We start from the raw sequence: 18,071 nt of genomic DNA on the forward strand, positions 1-18,071 counted from the left end.
GGCAGCCTGATTTCTGTATGAGTCCAAAACAAATAATTCAGTGGAGAGTTCATGCAATTGAAAGTTGTTGTTTTTCCTCTTGCGGTTTGTTGAGAGCAAACTCTGCCTAATTAGCCCATATTCTGCCTGCCATAGACCATAATTCTTGTGGAATGGGTTAGATGAGAGCTGAGCTCTCTTAAAAGCTAATGTTTTCAGGCCAATAAGACTCCTTTTTATTCACACCCTTCCTCAGTCAGGATTGCTCACGCTCTTGTGGGCAGTGTAGTGCTTTTCCCACTCTCATGGTTTCCAGGATGATGTGAAATGCTGATGTGCAGAATGTGACATTTATTGCAATAGTAGGAGGAAAACAGAAACAATACAAATTATTGAGGAAAGGAGTCAGGCAACAGTGAAGCCATGCTCATTGGCAATAAGAATTCACAGGCAACCTTATAAAATATAACAGGGTGCACAGACCTACTTGTGAGGTGTAAACCTACAATAACAAAGCAGTGTGCACAGTAAAGTTGAGAGAATTTTTTCTGACTAAGAGTTTGTGCATCAAAAAATGCTGTTTTGGTTGACTCAAAATTATTCACAAATTCATGTCAAATTTGCTAGATAGTTTTGGCCAAAAATAACCTTTTTGGGGTAGATTCATAACAGGTGGTGGTGATGGTGCCGGTGCCCAGCTTTTGCCCTCTGGCTTAGTGGTCAGAGCACTCATCTGAGATACTCACCTTTAGGACCTCACTCTGCCTGATTTGAACCAGGAATTTGAACACAAGTTTTCCATTCTCTTCCATATCCCAGGCAAGTACTCTAACTAATGGGTATAGTGTACTCTGAGGTAAGTCTCTTTCAGTCTCTCCTGCTGAAGTTGTTACATTTTGTATAAATATTTTACTATTAATTGGACCAGAGAAAAAGAGAAGCATTCTGTAGCCTGGTGGTTAGGCCACTTGCATGGGAGGCTGGACACCTGCATTCCAATCCCTTTTCCAGTGAATGTTTAATGGTTTAGACAAAATGGAGCAGCTTCAGCAGGGGAGAGTGAGAGAAGAGTGCCCCAGAATAACCACTAGCCTGATAGTTAGACCACTCTCCCAGGAGTGGGGAGACCAGGGTTCAACTCCGTGCCCCAGAGCAGAGTTTCAAAGTTGGGTCCCCCCATCACAGGTGAGAGTTGTAATCATTGGCCTACTAGGATATAAAAGGGGGAAGCTCCTTCTCCTCATGTTTGTCCATGCCCCAAAGCAGAAGGTCTTAGTTTCAATTGACCCAAAATGAATTTTTTTCAGTGTTTTGTTTTGCTCAGGAAACCAAAAAACTTTTTCATGTCTATGTGAAACAAAAAATGTTTTCACATATTTTAGTTCAGCTGGTGAACCAAAAAATCAATTAGCTTTAGTGCATAGCCCAGTTCTCAGGAGCAGACCCTACAAGTGAAGAAAGCAGCATAATGGAGGGAAAATAAATTGCTGAGAAAATAAGTTTTGGTTTCAAGCTTCTATGGATTGTTATAAGCACGTGCACAGAGAACATAAATTTTGAAAATTAGGTATTAAAATAATGTATTTGTTCTGATGTGGAGCCGATGAAGATGGGGCGGGGGTTAAAATATGGCATGGATTAGCAAGACAAAAAGTCCACATTTTCAAAAGTGACTAGTGACTTTGAGTACCTCCAAATCTGTGTGCCCAGTTTGAGACCACTTAAAGGGGCATGATCTTCAGAAACTGGGTGCTCAGCACTTTCTGAAAATCAGCCCCTTTCAAAGCATATCAAGTTGGACACCCAGATACGGAAGTACTAAGTCACTAGTCACTTTTGAAAATGTGGGCCAAAAGGTTTCACTGCATGGGCAATATTCTTTGGGGGCTCTTGCCTGCTTCTACTGCAGTGAGTGGAATTTTTGCTACCTATTTCAATGGGAGCATAGTTCTTTTTGTGATTTCTGTACCTCTTCTGTTCACCACCTCAGAACTGCTGGGTTTTCCACTTGCCTCCAAAAGATTTGCATTGCATCACTCCCCGCCTCTGCTGCTATAGCATCTTTGTCCCAGAAAATAACTTCTCTAGCTTTAACTATGCAACAGAGAGGCAGTGCACTGGCGATTAGCACTGGTGACTGGGTGTCGAGAGACCAGAGTGACTCTCTCACTGATACTGTATGACCGTGATCTGTTTCTCCATCTGTAAAATGGGGGTTATCAAAGTTGCCCATCTTTGAAAAGTGCTTTGAGATTCTCTGAACTTTAGGTACTGGGTTCGTTTGATATTGCTGCAGAATTAGCTGGGGCATCTCGCTGTGTTATATACATGTTGCCCTGTATTGTGGTGTTAATAATGCAACATTAACCAAAGTAACTTTCCACTTCCTTGCTTTCTGGCTTCTATTGCACTCTTAGGCTTTCCCGTTGTTAAAGCCGTTGAAGAAAGGAGGACAGAACAGCAGACTCTGGGATGGGGTGAAAAGAAAAAATGAAGAACTAATGAAAAACAGTTGAGAAGGGGAGACGTGCTAGTAATGTAAATTGGCAAGAGTCCTCAAGAATGCTGCCATGAGAAAGTAACCAACAGGAAATAAACAGCCTTCCCTCTCTCCGCCCGTAGTTCCCTCTTGCATACTGTAATTTCACTAAATGCCATACTGCACAGAACTGCCATAAGGTGCTGTACAACTGAGCGTTAGCTGGGGGAAAACATGACCTCATCTTTTCTTTTCACCACATGCTGTGGTTGCTAATAAGTTTCTTGGTAGTTATACATATATTTTGGTCCAGTGAACTGTCTCACACATTTTCTAACTTGCATTGCAAAAACATAAAAAGTGCTCTGTTATAGTTTGCTGTCTCCTGAAGGATTTGAGTGTTAGGAAGCCATTACACCTCTTTTAGATGCTGTGGGGTTGTAAGAGCTGCCTGTCTCATGGAAATAAGGTTTTCATTCTCCCGGCAGAAAAAGGCAGAATGACCCTACCTTCCACCCCCTTGTTAATGCTGAATCCTTCCTTGCACTGTCTGGTTCGTTGTGCATTGTTTATTTCCAGAGGTTCTGTATCTTCGCTCCTTCCAGCTATTGATGTTCTCGGACAGCCATCCATGATGAATTAGGGCATATGTGTTTGGACGCCTCAGAGGGGCCGGCTCCATCCATCCAGATTTGTGCTATCAGTAGTCCATTCTGGCATCACTCTGAAAATGGCCCTCACAGCTCCTGGCTCTCTATTGTTGATGATGATGGTGCCAAAAATCTTAAAAATTCTGAGACTTTCCTTCCTTTAGGGCCCAATCCTACAGCCTTTCCTCAACTAGTAGATCAGTTGCATGGTCAGACCCTGGTTAGCTAACACTAAGGGTGACATCTACACTGCAGCTGGAAGGTGCAATTCCCAGTTTGGATAGATGTACACATACTGGCTCTGCTCAGACTAGTGAGCTAAAATTAGCAATATGGTCACAGCAGCTAGACTCTTGGCCCCCCCATGTACTCAGATGGGCAGAGCCATCCCTTGGGTAGGGTGAATCAGGGTGACCGCTTTGGGCCCTGTGCGGCTGTCATAAACAGATAGCTAAGGGTTAATGTTCTTTTACCTGTAAAGGGTTAACACAGGGAACCAAACACCTGACCAGAGGACCAATCAGGAAACAAGACTTTTTCAAATCTGGGTGGAGGGAAGTTTTGGGGTGTGAGTTCTTTGTTCTTTGTCTTGGGTCTGACCCTCTCGGCTCAGAGAGTGATTTTTCTATCTCCAGGCTTTCTAATCTTCTAATTACAAGTTGTAAGTACAAGGATAGTAAGACAATAGGTTTATATTGTTTTTCTTTTGTATTTACATGTGTGTAGTTGCTGGAATGTTTTAAATTGTATTCTTTTTGGATAAGGCTGTTTATTCATTTTTTTTCCTTTAAGCAATTGACCCTGTATATTGTCATCTTATTACAGAGACTAATTTTAATGTCCTTTTTCTTTCTTTTTAAGACCTGTTGGAGTTTTTCTTTAGTGGGGACTCCAGGGAATTGAGTCTGCAGCTCACCAGGGAATTGGTGGGAGGAAGGAGTCAGGGGGAAAATCTCTTTGTGTTAGATTTACTAAGCCTGACTTTGCATACCCTCTGGGTGAGGGGGAGAGATTAGATCTCTCGGTACTTGTGTTTCCAGGACTGGAAGCAGGGAATCTCCTAGGGTCGTCCAGGGAGGGGAGCCTTGGAGGAAGTAACAAGGAAACAAGGGGAGAGGGTTATTTCCCTTTGTTGTAAGACTCAAGGCATCTGAGTCTGGGGGTCCCCCCAGGGAAGGTTTTGGGGAGACCACAGTGAGCTAGGCACTGTATAATTCTTAGCTGGTGGCAGCGATACCAGGTCCAAGCTGGTAACTAAGCTTGGAGGTTTTCATGCTAACACCCATATTTTGGACGCTAAGGTCCAGTTCTGGGAAAAAATGTTATGACAGGGGCCCCACAGGCTAGTGTGATTGGTTGCCATGGTCAGTCCCGGAAGTGACAGATTTGTCACTTCTTCCCCAGACCCTGCACCCCTCTAGGGATGGTCTTGCAGATGAAGTTGTACTTAGGAGGCTAGGCCAAGTTGCTGCCCGTGCCACTTTGGCTACACTGCCGGTTTTTACCTCATTAGCTTGAGCAGAGCTAGCATGTGTACATCTATCTTAGCTGGGAATAGTATGATGCCAACAGACCCCAGTCATCAGGATCGAACCTGGGGCCTCTGGAGCTCTAGTGCATGAGCCTCTACCACATGAGCTAAATGCCAGTTGCCTGTTAGCTAAGGCTGTAGAGCAGACTCATCATCTCTCTCTAAGTGGTCTTGGTGCCACTAGATGGGACAGAACACCACACCCCGAAGGTGCATGGGTTACAATAGCACATCCCAGCTGCAGCATAGATGTATCCTATGTGTCTCCATCCATTTACACACTGTATATCTAATGCAGCTTAAGTCAGCATGCTCTCTCTCTGTTCACCTACTTGTTCGCCACTGTAATTGTCATTGTGATCAGCCAGAACATGCAGAGTGCAGTTGAATGAATTTTTTCAATGAAAAATTGCTTTTTGAAGGAAACCATTTCTTTTTTAAAAAATTAATCTTTTTTTTGCAATTTTCCATACTTTGATTAAATGAAATATTTTTTTCTTTTGTTTCACATTTGTTTTTTAGTTTTAGTTTTTGCAAATCAAATACATTTCCATTGGGATGGACCCCAAAAATGAAACTCAGAATATGTTCAGTTTTCAAAAACCAAAACTTAATGTTTTTTCTATATGAAATTAAGCAAAATAATTGTTCTATATTGGTTCATCAAAAAACTGAGAAGTTCCATAAACTGAAATACTGTTTTGATTGAAATTTTTTGCAAAAAATCCTTACCATTTTCAGTCAGTCCTAGTTCAGAGCTTTGGGAACAAGGTTCATGTTATACAGCTGCAGAGTCAGTAGGGAATCTCTCACACTTATTTTTTTTTCTAGTGGACCCACAAAAATGGAGGCATTCTCCCCATACCCTTTACATCTCTTATTTATGGGAGACGAGTGTCTTCAAATATTGTGGATCTGGAGTTCTTTCCCCATGAGATTGTAGCAATTTCCAGGTGAACCAAACTTTCCCTGACGTACTTTACAGCATCCGTTTTAACATTTTCTAAATCAGTGGTTCTCAAAGCCAGTCCGCCGCTTGTTCAGGGAAAGTCCCTGGCGGTCCGGGACGGTTTGTTTACCTACCACATCCGCGGGTTCGGCCGATCGTGGCTCCCACTGGCCGCGGTTTGCCACTCCAGGCCAATGGGGGCTGTGGGAAGCAGCACAGGCCGAGGGATGTGCTGGCCGCCCTTCCCGCAGCCCCCATTGTCTTGGAGTGGCGAACCACGATCGGCCGAACCTGCGGACGCGGCAGGTGAACAAACCGTCCTGGCCCGCCAGGGGCTTTCCCTGAACTAGCGGCGGACTGGCTTTTAGAACCACTGTTCCAAATGTTTCCCCTATTACAATACAATTTCCCTTCACCATAGGGCTTGATGTAAAGCGGCCTTTAATATAACACTGCTCTAATCTGGTTAACTCCCATCAGCATTTGTTTGAGGAATCTTATTTATACTCTGCAATTATGTTGATCTGTTCCTCTAGAACAGCCTTATGCAGAGGGTGACTGATAATTTGAAAGTGAACTGTGGTAAATTCCTTGCTTTTTTTTAAATTATGGGTTTATTTTTTGTGTCAGCAGAGCTAGGACTACCTTTGATTTTGTAAAGGAGTTCATGAGGGAATGTGTGGGTGGGGCAGGGAGTTGGTAAGCAGAAAGTTTGCGGGCTAAGGGGTTTTAGTGTTTTTCTTTTGTGCTCAGAGAAACAATTTTCCTTTTTTCCTTTGCACTTGGCAATCTCATTTCATGCACTGACCACAAAATTCATTGGTCTGAATTAGTGAAACCTTTATGCTTAAACCTTTGAGCCATGTGCTAGATATTTGGAAGATGATGAAAATGCCAAGACTCACAGTATGTAATAGCTTTGGTTTGTGGTCATAACAGTTTAGATTGAGTGGAGGGGTGGGAAGGGAATTTCAGAAGCTTTGAGTCTTCATTTCTAGAGGATAATGGAACAGCACTGTTTATCCTTTTCCATAAATACCTGCCTATGGCTTTCTCCTCAGCCTCTACCATACAGTTATGAGTTTGTTTGAGCTTGTCTCTCTTGAAATATCATTGCTAAGTCCTTTAAAATTGTCATTTCTTTGTTTTTCTTTTAAAGAAAAATAATTGGATCTTAAGAGGAATGTTGTGTTTGGTGGGAAGACTGGAGTTTGTTTGGAGAAAGGGGATCTGAAGAAGATATAAACCAGAGATACAAGCTATAAGGTATTAAGCATGCATTCCAAGAGAGAGTTGAAGAGATATACAAGGCTCTAAAATACCCCCTTGCATACCAGTTTCTTTCCCTTGGAAATCTCTTAAAGCACTGAACTAGTAAAAAATTAGGTTGGAGATGCCCAGAGCCTGCCATGGAATGAACAAATGGCACTAAATTCTGAAAGGGAGAATCAAAACCTGGCCAGAGTAAGCTCTCTGGCATGCGATACTTGAATTGCCAGCAACGCAGACTCAGCCCCCTGCTGTACATTGTCTGGTGCTCAGTTTTTCCTCTGGTGCTTCAGTCATTCTTGGAAAATCCTTCCTAAAGGTGTCAAGAGGCGTCATTATCGTGTGCTTGCTTGGATGAATGTGAGGAAGGAGATGCAGGAGAGAGAAGAGGACCTGAGAAAATGAGTGGTACAAAATACCCAGATTATCAGAGCTTCTAAAGTGGCAATTTTGAATGTGAAAGCACTAGTGTTAGAGCCTCGTAATTCCAAAGAGCACCCAGTGGCTGCCACCAGGGAAAGGAAGGGAAAAGCGACAGCAAATCTAAATTAACAGTTCAAGCCAATAGAAATTGCAGCTCCTGAGTCAATAAAGAAGGAATAACTTTTAAAAGGGTTGCACTGAAGTTTGTTCTTCGTAGACTCCAGATGTTTCAAACGTAGTAAAACAAAGGAAGTGCTGGTTAAAAGAACAACATGTAAATTGCCGTTAACAATGCAGATGCTTTTATTAGGTACCCTGCTCCCTCAGAGTAGATAAAATAATCCTATCACTCAGGAAGCATCTTCAGTTTCTTTCTCCAATAGATTTTCGGCCAGGACGGTATTGGATTAATGAGAGGCAGTGATGGTGGGAAAATATTCCATTATCCTTACCCTTTGGCAACCCTGGATAATTAATGAAACCTTTGCAAGAAATATCAGATGCTGCTGAGTGGTAATGGGTGAGCAAAGCGGTCTTTTTAATGGCAAGCAGCCTAGGGAGATGCTGTAGGGTAAAGGAAGTGGACTTGTTCAGCACCTGATCAAGTAGGTTGTGAGTCATCTGTTCACTATTATCTCCCTCTCTGAAACTCATTTTCATTTCTCTGATACAGGGATGGTCAAAAACAAAACTTCATGGCTACTTTCCTTTTCAATAAAGTATAAAGTGTGCTACATGGAAACTACGAGCATGATTCTGCTTCTCACACTGGTCTTACACCAGAGTACCAACTCTGACTTCAACTGAGTTGTTCCTGGTTTGCACTAAGAGCAGAATCAGGTCCTGCAGCTTGTGTTGTAGTGTGTCGGGCATCCAGACTGCTGGGACCATGACAAAGCATTGCAACAAGGGGCTTATGGTCTCCATGAGCTCAATTGTCATGTAAAAGAGGCGGATTGCTATTACCTGGTCCATTTTATGCTGGATAGGTGTGAGTCTATGGGCACATTACCAGCATCACCTTCAGTTGGGCAAAATGTGTTTTTGCCCAGTGTCTGATCTGCAGCTGTTGCTGCATATGCCTCTACTGGGAACTCCAAGTCTTGTACCAGGTCTGGAATGCCAATGAGTTCATATCAAGCTGTTAATGTCTGTGTCTGGGGGGAGGGGTTTATTCCTCATTACTGATCTGATAGAAAGATAATTCCTCAGCTGTTCCATCAACATGTGGGACTTTACCCACTTAATTAACTTCCTATCTTGTTAAAGTGGATCCCCAGGAGCTGTGTACAACTTGTGTTCAAGGGCTTTTCTCATGTTCATATCAAAGGTACCCAAGTCCCTGAGGCTGGTGCAAGGCCTTTGAAGTGGGTGGTGCTGCTGCAGAGGCCAAGTGTTTTCTTGTGTTCTGATAGCAAGCTGTTGAAGTGGAGCCAAGTCTGTTTTATGTCATGTCTGACACAGAGGTGAGATGCCCCACCCCTGCACCCCCAAAGGAAATAAATGGAAACTGGTGACACTAGCCAGACGAACCACTTCATGCAGAGTGCCTGGTGGCATGCTTTAAAATGCAGAGCTACCTCATCAGCCTTTTGGCATGTTGGTGAACTGTCTATGTAAATAAATACACACTTCAAACCAGGAGCAGACAGCTTTTTACCATGTTTCAGGCTGAGATGTTGATTTATGATACCGCTCATCTCAGCATCTGTCAAATTAGTGCCAAGACCGTGGCTGTATCTTAGCTGTATTTAATGTACAGCAATTTACGTCATGGTAGCTGTAAAATGTAATGAGAAATTGGCTGGTTTTACATCTGTTTGGTGTTGCTCACGATTTATAGGAACATTCAACTTAGATGTTTCTTTCATCGTCGTCATCCTCTCTTTCTCTCTCACACATTCTCTATTCATTCATTGTGCCTGGTTAATTGTGTTTTATATGTCCATCATTGTGGAAGTATAGAGGGATCAGAAAACCCCGCAAGCAAGGCATCCACCCCACAGTGCCACACAGCTAACAAATGGTGGCAGGAGAAGGATCTGTGAACAGGGCTGAATAAAACTACTTATCTCCAGTAGTGAACCAAGCTGCGCTCTTTAAACCAACACAAGATTCTGAGCCACAGAGAAAGAGGAGCACATATGAGGAAATTTCACTGAGGAGTGTACAGAAGAGGGATTCCTTCTTACTCCCCTGGTGTCAGAGCTGGTAGACAGGATCTGTAAAGTCTGCACATGGAGGGGGCATCTGCTCACTGTCACACTACACTTCGATGTTAGGGTGAGATGGGCACTGAACCGAGAGAGACTGATGGATCTGCTTCTACATACACCAATCCAGTGCCAGTGCCCTTATAGACTGCAAGATGTAGGAGCTAATTTCATCCTGGTGGAGGAGAACTTTTCCTCATCCTCTCTGGGCACTTAGGCTGCAGGCTAGGACACAGGATTTGAGAGAGAGGGTACAGCAGCAAGAAGCTACAAACTGGTGTCTACTGTCCAAACTGGGGCTACAGCATGAAACTAAATTCCTAGTGCACTTACCAGACCAGACAGTACAATGACTGCATTTAAATATCAAAGGTGACAAATGGCTATAAATGGAATTGTAGATATCAGCAAGATGAAAGTGTGTAGAGGTTGCAGAGGAGTTTGAGCTCCTAACTAACCCATTGGAGAGGCAGACCTACTGTCGATGGCTTCCTGTCTTCTTATAGTACTAACATCACCATGTTGCCAGATTTATTATAGGTGGGCTGAGAGTAAAGGGATGAAATTAATGTGAAGAAGAAGTAGACAGTTTATAGGAGATGTCCCTAATCATGAGATCTGTTAGACTTCGCAATGGTCTGGCAAATGAAAGAAGGGTAATTCCATTTCTTCCACTGTTCAGAACTGGATTGGACCAAATATTGGACAAAGAAGGGCACAATCTTTCACTGGCTAGGAAGGATGGGCTTGGTGAACTAATCAGTCCTTTCTGTCTATAATATTCCATGATCAGGTGGATAGAGGGAATGCGGTAGACATAATATATCTGGACTTCAACACAGTCCTACATGACATTGTGATAAGTAACCTGGAGAAATGTAGACTCGACAGAACTACCATTAAGTGGATACATAATTGGTTAAACAACCACAAACAAAGTGTAACTATTAATGGAATGTCGTCGGATTGGAGGGAAGTCTCAAGTGGCTTTCCACTGGGATCTGTTCTGGGTCTGGTGTTTAGGTCATCCAGGTCATTAATAAAGATGTTAGAGAGTATACTGATGAAGTTTGCAAATGACACAAAACTGAGGGGGTGGCCATTATTTTGGAGGATAGAGCTAAAATTCAGAGGGATTTGAGGAATTGGAGAGCTGGCCTTTAGACAACATAATGAAATTCAACAAAGACAAATGTAAGATACTACACTTAGGGAAGAAAAAACAAATGCACAAATACAGAATGGGGGAAAACTGGCTTGGCAGCAGCACTGCCAAAAAGGATCTGGGAGTTGTGGTGGATCACAACCTCAACATGAGTCAGCAATGTGATGCTGTTGCAAAAAAAGCAAATGCAATTTTAGGTTGCATTAACAGAGGCGTAGCATGCAAGTCACGGGTAGTAATAATACCATTGTACTCTGTGCTGGTTAGGCCTCAGCTGAAGTACTGTGTCCAATTTTGGTCACCAATGTATAGACAGCATGTAGAGAAACTGCAAAGGATCCAGAGGTGAGTGACAAAAATGATCAAAGGGATGGAATGCAAACCATATGAGCAATGGCTGAAGGGACTGGGTAGGTTTAGTTTGGAAAAGAGGAGATTAAAGGGGGGGATATGATAGTTGTCTTCAGATACTTGAAAGGCAGCCATAAAAAGATGGAGAAAAGTTGTTCTCATTTACCACAGAGGGCAGGACAGATGGAATGTGTTCAAATTACAGCATAGCAGATTTAGATTAAATCTCAGAAAAAAGTTCCTAACTGTAAGAATGGCAGGACAATGGAACAGACTCCTCGGGAGGATGTGGAAGCTTCTTCACTGGAGGTTTTCAAAAGGAGGCTGGATAGCCATCTGTCTTGAATGGTTTAGACACAACAAATCCTGCATCTTGGCAGGAGGTTAGACTACATGACCCTTGTGATCCCTTCTAACCCTATGATTTGAGATGACTGAAGATACATGAATAAATGTCTCTCACAAGAACACATACAACTCAAAATATAACATTAGTGACTCTAACTATGTTACAGCCCTATGCTTCTGTTTCTAATGGTGCATTGGTTGAAATGGCCTCAGACAATGAACAGTTGTTACCTACAAGGGCAGCACTATACCTTCCTAATGGAAAGGGAAAATTGTTAATAAAAATGTCACTGAATCAAATTTTTGATGATTCATGGTAATTTGTGCTCCTGCCTATGACACTTTGATCAGATAGTCTCACTTTATAAACATGAATGAATTAGCCCCTCAAGGGGCAGGAAAATATCCCTATTGTACATTTGAAGAAACAGAGTTTAAAGAGATTAATGGAGTAGATTTCCATGGACAATCTACTCATGTGCATGGACAAAATTGCACACACAAGCACCTATGCTTACACTTTGTACGTGCAACCAGCTGCACTCATGTCAATACTTCTTTTCTCCCTTTAAATAGTCTAGCACTTGCATAGGTGCATCTGTTTGGAATATATAGCAGCCTTAGGTGCTTGCATCTGTGAAGTGCAGGGAACAAGTATGTATGTGTACATATGTGAAAGATGGGGGAGATTTAGCTGAAAATGTATTCCTAATTAACTTGCCCAGGGTCACATAGCAAGCCAGTGTCAGAGCCAAAAATAGAAGCCAGACTTCCTGACCGTTTGTGTAGCGGTTAGACCAGGGGCTATGCTACCACTCTACGATTGCTGAATTAACAGCATAGGAGGTGTATGTGTCACAAGTCTGGCTATGTCAGACTGGTCCCAACGTTTAGAGTTCTGGTTTCCTATTTCCATCCTTTTTTAAATCTGGGAAGTATGAAATAACACTGGGGAAGACAAAGGTGTTGTAGGGGGTGGAGGGGAGAGCTGCTGATACCAGTGTGCATGATAGGGATCTAATAAACGCGGCCTGGCATGACATTAGCACTCACCAGCTTGCTAAACACTAATGACATTTACATTTTGCTGGCTAGCAAAATAAATGCTGTGCTAGCTCATGCTGGCTGGCTCATTCAGAGAGCACAACAGGGAACGGAGGCTTGGCATGCTGTGCTGCGCCCCCATCTCAGTGTGCTTCACTGGGATTGTCTGATGGGTGATTGAAAGGAGTTTGTCATCTATCTTTTCTCCTAAACCATAAATGTGTTTATTACACACTTGGACCCCCTATGCTCTAAGAGGCTAAAACTCCAGACCAGCATGTAACATCTGGCACTTGAAAGGGCACAGGGGATGCCAGAGCTGTGATAGTCAGAGGAGAGAGGTGGTGAAGGGGGAATGTGAGGAGAAAGAGAAGCCCTGTAACCACTCTGGCATAGGTTTGTGTTGCACCAGTTCCTGTCTGAATCCCATCTGTCAGTGAGAGTGCAATCCAGACCCAGTGTTGCTCAGCAGAGCAACTACTTTGTATGGCATGTACTGCTCCTCCCTCTCTCCCAGCATTCTGCTGACTTCTCCGAGGGGAAGACCGAGAAGATCTGGTATGACCTTTCTCTACCTGCTCCTCTCCCAAGGGCCCTTCCTCCTTTACCCCAAACACTGACTACAAGGTCTTTTGTTTGTTCACTATGTACACCACCTCCAACTTTTCCTATGGAACCCATCCTCTCCTGGCTAGTCGTGTATCTTTGTCCATTCTCAATGCCTCCCTACACCTTCACCATTCACTTACTGCTGTCTTCTTACCATTTATAAATACTACTTCTCTGAAACACACAGCCAGAAATTTGCCAGTCTGCCTTCCACCCTCCCCACACCAGTGAAACTTCTGTCGACAAGGTCTCGAACAGTCTCTCCCTGGGCAATCCTTGTGCCACTTTCTCTGTCGTCCTCCTCCTTGAATTTTCTGCAGTGTTTGATGTTGCTGATCACTTCTTCCTCCTGATAGCCCCTCCTTCTTTGGCTTTTGCAGTCTCCTCCTCTCTTGGTTCGACTCTTCATAGACTTTAAGGTCAGAAGGGACCATTATGATCATCTAATCTGACCTCCTGCACAATGCAGGCCACAGAATCTCACCCATCCACTTTTATAACAAACCCCTAATCTATGTCTGAGTTACTGAAGTCCTCAAATTGTGGTATGAAGACCTCAAGCTGCAGAGAATCCTCCAGCAAGTGACCCATGCCCCATGCTGCAGAGGAAGGCGAAAAACCTCCAGGGCCTCTGCCAATCTGCCCTGGAGGAAAATTCATTCCGGACCCCAAATATGGCGATCAGTTAAACCCTGAGCATGTGGGCAAGGCTCACCAGCCAGCACCCAGGAAAGAATTCTCTGTAGTAACTCAGATCCCAGCCCATCTAACATCCCATCACAGACCACTGGGCATACTTACCTGCTGATAATCAAAGATTAATTGCCAAAATTAGGCTATCCCATCATACCATCCCCTCCATAAACTTATCAAGCTTAATCTTAAAGCCAGATATGTCTTTTGCCCCCACTACTCCCCTTGGAAGGCTGTTCCAGAACTTCACTCCTCTAATGGTTAGAAACCTTTGTCTAATTTCAAGTCTAAACTTCCTAGTGTCCAGCTTATATCCTACTTCTAAATGGCTCTTTCAGCATCTCCTTGGCAGTTCCCCCTCCTCCATTTTCTGTGTAAGTTGCACAGTGTTTTGTCCTGGGACACCCTGTCCCTTCTAACTCTATACCTTATCCCTGAGAGACTTTATCCATTCACAAGGATTCAGCTTTTATTTCTTGTCCTGTTTCTCTCTAGCCAGTCTGTCTCTCCATCACATCATCCAGGATGGCTCACTGGCACTTCTAATTTAACATGGATAAAAACAAGCTCCTTAGTGTTCTTCCCAACCCCTTGCTTCACTTTTGCCCTTCTCCACTGTTGTGGACAGAAGGTCTCCTCCAGGTCTCATAGCATCACTACTCTGGGGTCATCTTTGACTCCACCCTCTCTGCCTTCCTACACATCCCGACTGTTATCAAGTCTTGTCACTTCCTCGCAACCTATTGACAATCTGCTCCCTCCTTTCTGACCCAGTGGCAAAAGCTGTTCCTCCTTGATCACTATAGCCTCTTCCTCTCCAACCTCCTTGTCATTCCTGTCACTCCACATCAGTGCATCCAAAATACAGCTGCTAACATCATCTTCCTCGCCTAATCAGATCATCCCTCTTTCAGTGCTCCCTTTGTCCCTCTGCCTCTTCACTGAGTTTACATTTCTTGTCTTCATCTTTCAAATGTCTGTCCCAGCCTACATCTTGGATCTCATTTACTATGTCCTCATTTCTTTCACTCCACCAGCCATGCTGGTCTTGATGCTACATTCTTTCCTTTCATCCCCCCCTTTCTGCCTCTTTCCATGCTGCCTGTATGCCTGGAGGTCAGGGAATCCTCAGTGCCATGTGACTCTGTGAATGCACTAACCATGAAACCCTATGTAACCTCTGTGGAGGCTGCTCTGCTCCTGAAGAATCAGTAAAAGATGAAGAGCAACTCTGTTGCTGCTTCAGAGCCTTGGTGGACAGATTCCTCCTTCTCCATAAAGGGCCCATTATGCCCAGGCTGGCTACTTAGGCATGGCATTGAGGAGTGAGAAGGGATTGCTCCTTGGGGAATTTGCAGCATGTATGCCTGGAGAAGTTCGTGTGTTTTCATTGAGCTCATTCAGGCACGCAAGGAACTTTTGACTAGTGGCTGCATAAGCAGAAGTGACTAAATGAAGCCTGAAATCTTCTCCCAGTTCCTGACACTCTGGTATATTTTGTTTGTTTGTTTGTTGTTCCTGACAGGTCAGCCAGCCCAGTAGCACCAGAAGGTTGCTGAAGCAGGAGATCTTGATTGATGCATGCTTACCTCAACCTGACTTCTGGAAAAGAACAAGTTTTGCGCTGAAAGCCTGTCACTGGGAAACAGGTAAGGGAGCCCACTCCATTAGCACTTCTAACTCTGCTGGCACCAGGCTGAGGCTCTGGCCAGTGTTTGTTTACTGTGCTGCTTTCAGCTGAGGAGTCTTCCCTGGTTTGTTTCTAGAGGGGCTGCACCACCATGAAACTCTGCATTATGCTGACTCATGGAAGCTGGAGCTAGAAAAGATGGTGCCTTCTAGTCCACCCCCCTAATCCTCAGATAGGCCAACATAGCTCCCTGGCAGTGTATTTCCCTGTTTTGTTCTAAATGATGGGATTTTCCTTATTTCCCTTGAGACACTATTCCAGAGTCTAATAGAATTAATCTGCTTACTTCCCTCTTAACCCCTGACCACTGCAGATGCAATTAGTAGCAAGTGATGGGAGGACTCCATTTCCTGCACTGTACTGAGAAGGCTGGCCACATGCAGCTCCTTGTTAGAAGCACCATAGGGCTGCACTAGCCATGTTTGGTTTAGCATAAGAGTGCCTAGGGTGGTGTTTTAGACCATAAAATTTGGTGCCCTGTGCTGGGCATCTTGTATCTGCCTGTAGTGACTAGTACCCGCAGACTTTTCTCCTTGGGAACACAGGAGCATTTTGATCCATCATTATTCAGGGCCTGACAGGGCAGAGAGTTGTGTTAGATGCCTGCAGGAAGAACAATATTGCTGGAAACTAAAGAGGAATGCAAAGCTGTTGTGTTGTCTTCTCTCGCTGGAGACTGTCTGGGGTGGTTTTGTCAGTGGCACTAGAGCACTCTGGTGCTGGACTCTGAGCTGAATTTCAGTTTGTCTGGACTCTATGAATTTGGTGTCCTTGCACCTAGTTTGTCATTGCTGGAGGATCTCTGTGTCCCTCTGTATACTGGTCCCAGGCCTTTCTTAGATGAATGCTATAGTCTCTGGCAGTATTTACTGAAGGGACTTGGTGGAAGAAACAGTTGAACATATATTTAGAGAAATTAGAGCTAGAACATCCCTAATAGATCTTCTTTAGAATACCCTCTCCCCCTTTCCCCCACGCAAAGGCCAACAAAGAGTCCTTCCCTACAGACCTCACCAGAACACTCCAATCTAGTTTTAGATAATCCAGTGGAGGAGGCTCCCAGCATTACCCTTGGAAACCGTTCAACATCCTAAGTGATCCTCCGGAAAGGAGGCTTTTCCTGATAGTCAGCCTGTTTTCCATCCTTTACCCTGGTGTCCCTTTTTCTGTGTTTTCAGGGAGTATAGACTGTCAAAGCTGAGTTACCCTCTGTGAGTAGAGAGCAAAATTTTACTCTTGTTGCTTCATGTCATTGGGAGGTTTGGGGCCAATTTCAGTAGCTGGATCAATCACTTTCGTTCTAAAGCATCTGGACTGATTTAACAAACACCCAATAAGCCACTGATACCAAGATTTATTGGCGAAGACAATGTAACGTAGCCTATAAAATTTTTACTATAATGACTGTACTTATCAGCACAGTATTTTCTAAGCCTTGGGGATAGAGTTACATGGATTTAGTGTTTGGAGGGGAAGAAGGGTTGCCTGTTAAGTCCAAAGCCAAATTACCCATTGGTTTTAAATGCTATAACCAATTCCTTTTCAGCAGACTTCTACTTGGAGGTTGGCTGCTGCATCTCTTAGAGGAGAGGAAAGCATCTGCATCTGGGATTTTCCTTCCTTGGTATCCCTGCCAGACTTAACTCCTTTGTGAGTTTCAGAAATCCTAGGAAGACAAATTGCATAGGATATGCCACATGTACTCTCCCAATCTCTCTCACTTATCTTGCTGCTGCAAGGGCTGCATTAGAGTTGGTGTTGTGGAGTACAAGGCACACTCAAAATACAAATCACAGTGGTGATCCTCTGAGAAGTTGCATTTCTCCATCTGAAAGCCATTGATCCTTCTTAGTGCAGTCACACACATCCCCACACAAAACAACAACCCCACATCAGGGGAAATGGATGGTGGGGACCAGTAGAGAGTCCCTTGTTTTTACTCTACCACCCAGCCTCGTCTGCTGTTTGAGACTCCCTACAGGGCACTGCTAAGCATATGGGGAAAGCAGCATCTTGCTAAACTAATGCAAAAGATTGATTTTTATAGTCCGCTTCTTTCCATCTCTTCATGAGATTTGTTCTGCTTTTGTGCATGGAATATGTAGACAAGAGGGATCAAGGTGGATTTCTTTTTTTCCCTCTCTGTGTGTGTGTGTGTGTGTGTGTGTGTGTATGTACAGTGCATGCAATGGATTTCACCTTGGGCCTCTAGTCCCAGTTTAGTTGATCATGCTAAGTAACAGAAAGTATTAAAGCTCAGCTGCAGTGTTAAGAGCAAAGGCTGCTACTGTGAATTTTCCTGTAACACGTTTGTACCCAGTAAAGATTCTCTTTTGTCTTTCATTGTATCTTGTTTTAGAGATAAGCAGGTGGCAGGACATTGGCACAGTGACCCACTTGCACTTCCTTCGCTTTGCTCCCAGCTTACAGGTCCTTAACAACCATTTCCAGAATTGGGGGACTCTTGTTATAATTTGGTTCTGCCTTTGCAAAGAACTTGCCATCTGTTTGTATGATGATCTCCACTTTCATTAGGTTAGGCTCAGACCTTCGGGTGGAATGAAAGCTGGGTTTGGAGAGCTAGCAAGGCTGAGTGAAGTGCCACTGAGCCAAGCATTACCTGTTACTCAGTTTGCCTTAGCTGCAAACAGTGGTAGAAAATGAAGTGTGTGAAAAAG

At 43.8% G+C, this 18,071-nt stretch overlaps 1 protein-coding gene across 5 annotated transcripts in view; it reads left to right on the forward strand.

Moving 5' to 3' along the window:
* Window positions 1-18,071, forward strand: part of TSPAN18 (tetraspanin 18) — a 178,832-nt gene that overhangs the window by 78,640 nt on the left and 82,121 nt on the right. For all 5 annotated transcript variants that reach the window (XM_050955514.1, XM_050955510.1, XM_050955512.1 and 2 more), the window contains exon 2: window positions 15,229-15,352. The gene's annotated coding sequence lies outside the window, so the exon portion shown is untranslated. The remainder of the gene's footprint in view (window positions 1-15,228; window positions 15,353-18,071) is intronic.

This window comes from Gopherus flavomarginatus, chromosome 5 (genome assembly GCF_025201925.1).
Source record: "Gopherus flavomarginatus isolate rGopFla2 chromosome 5, rGopFla2.mat.asm, whole genome shotgun sequence".
Lineage (NCBI taxonomy): Eukaryota > Metazoa > Chordata > Testudines > Testudinidae > Gopherus > Gopherus flavomarginatus.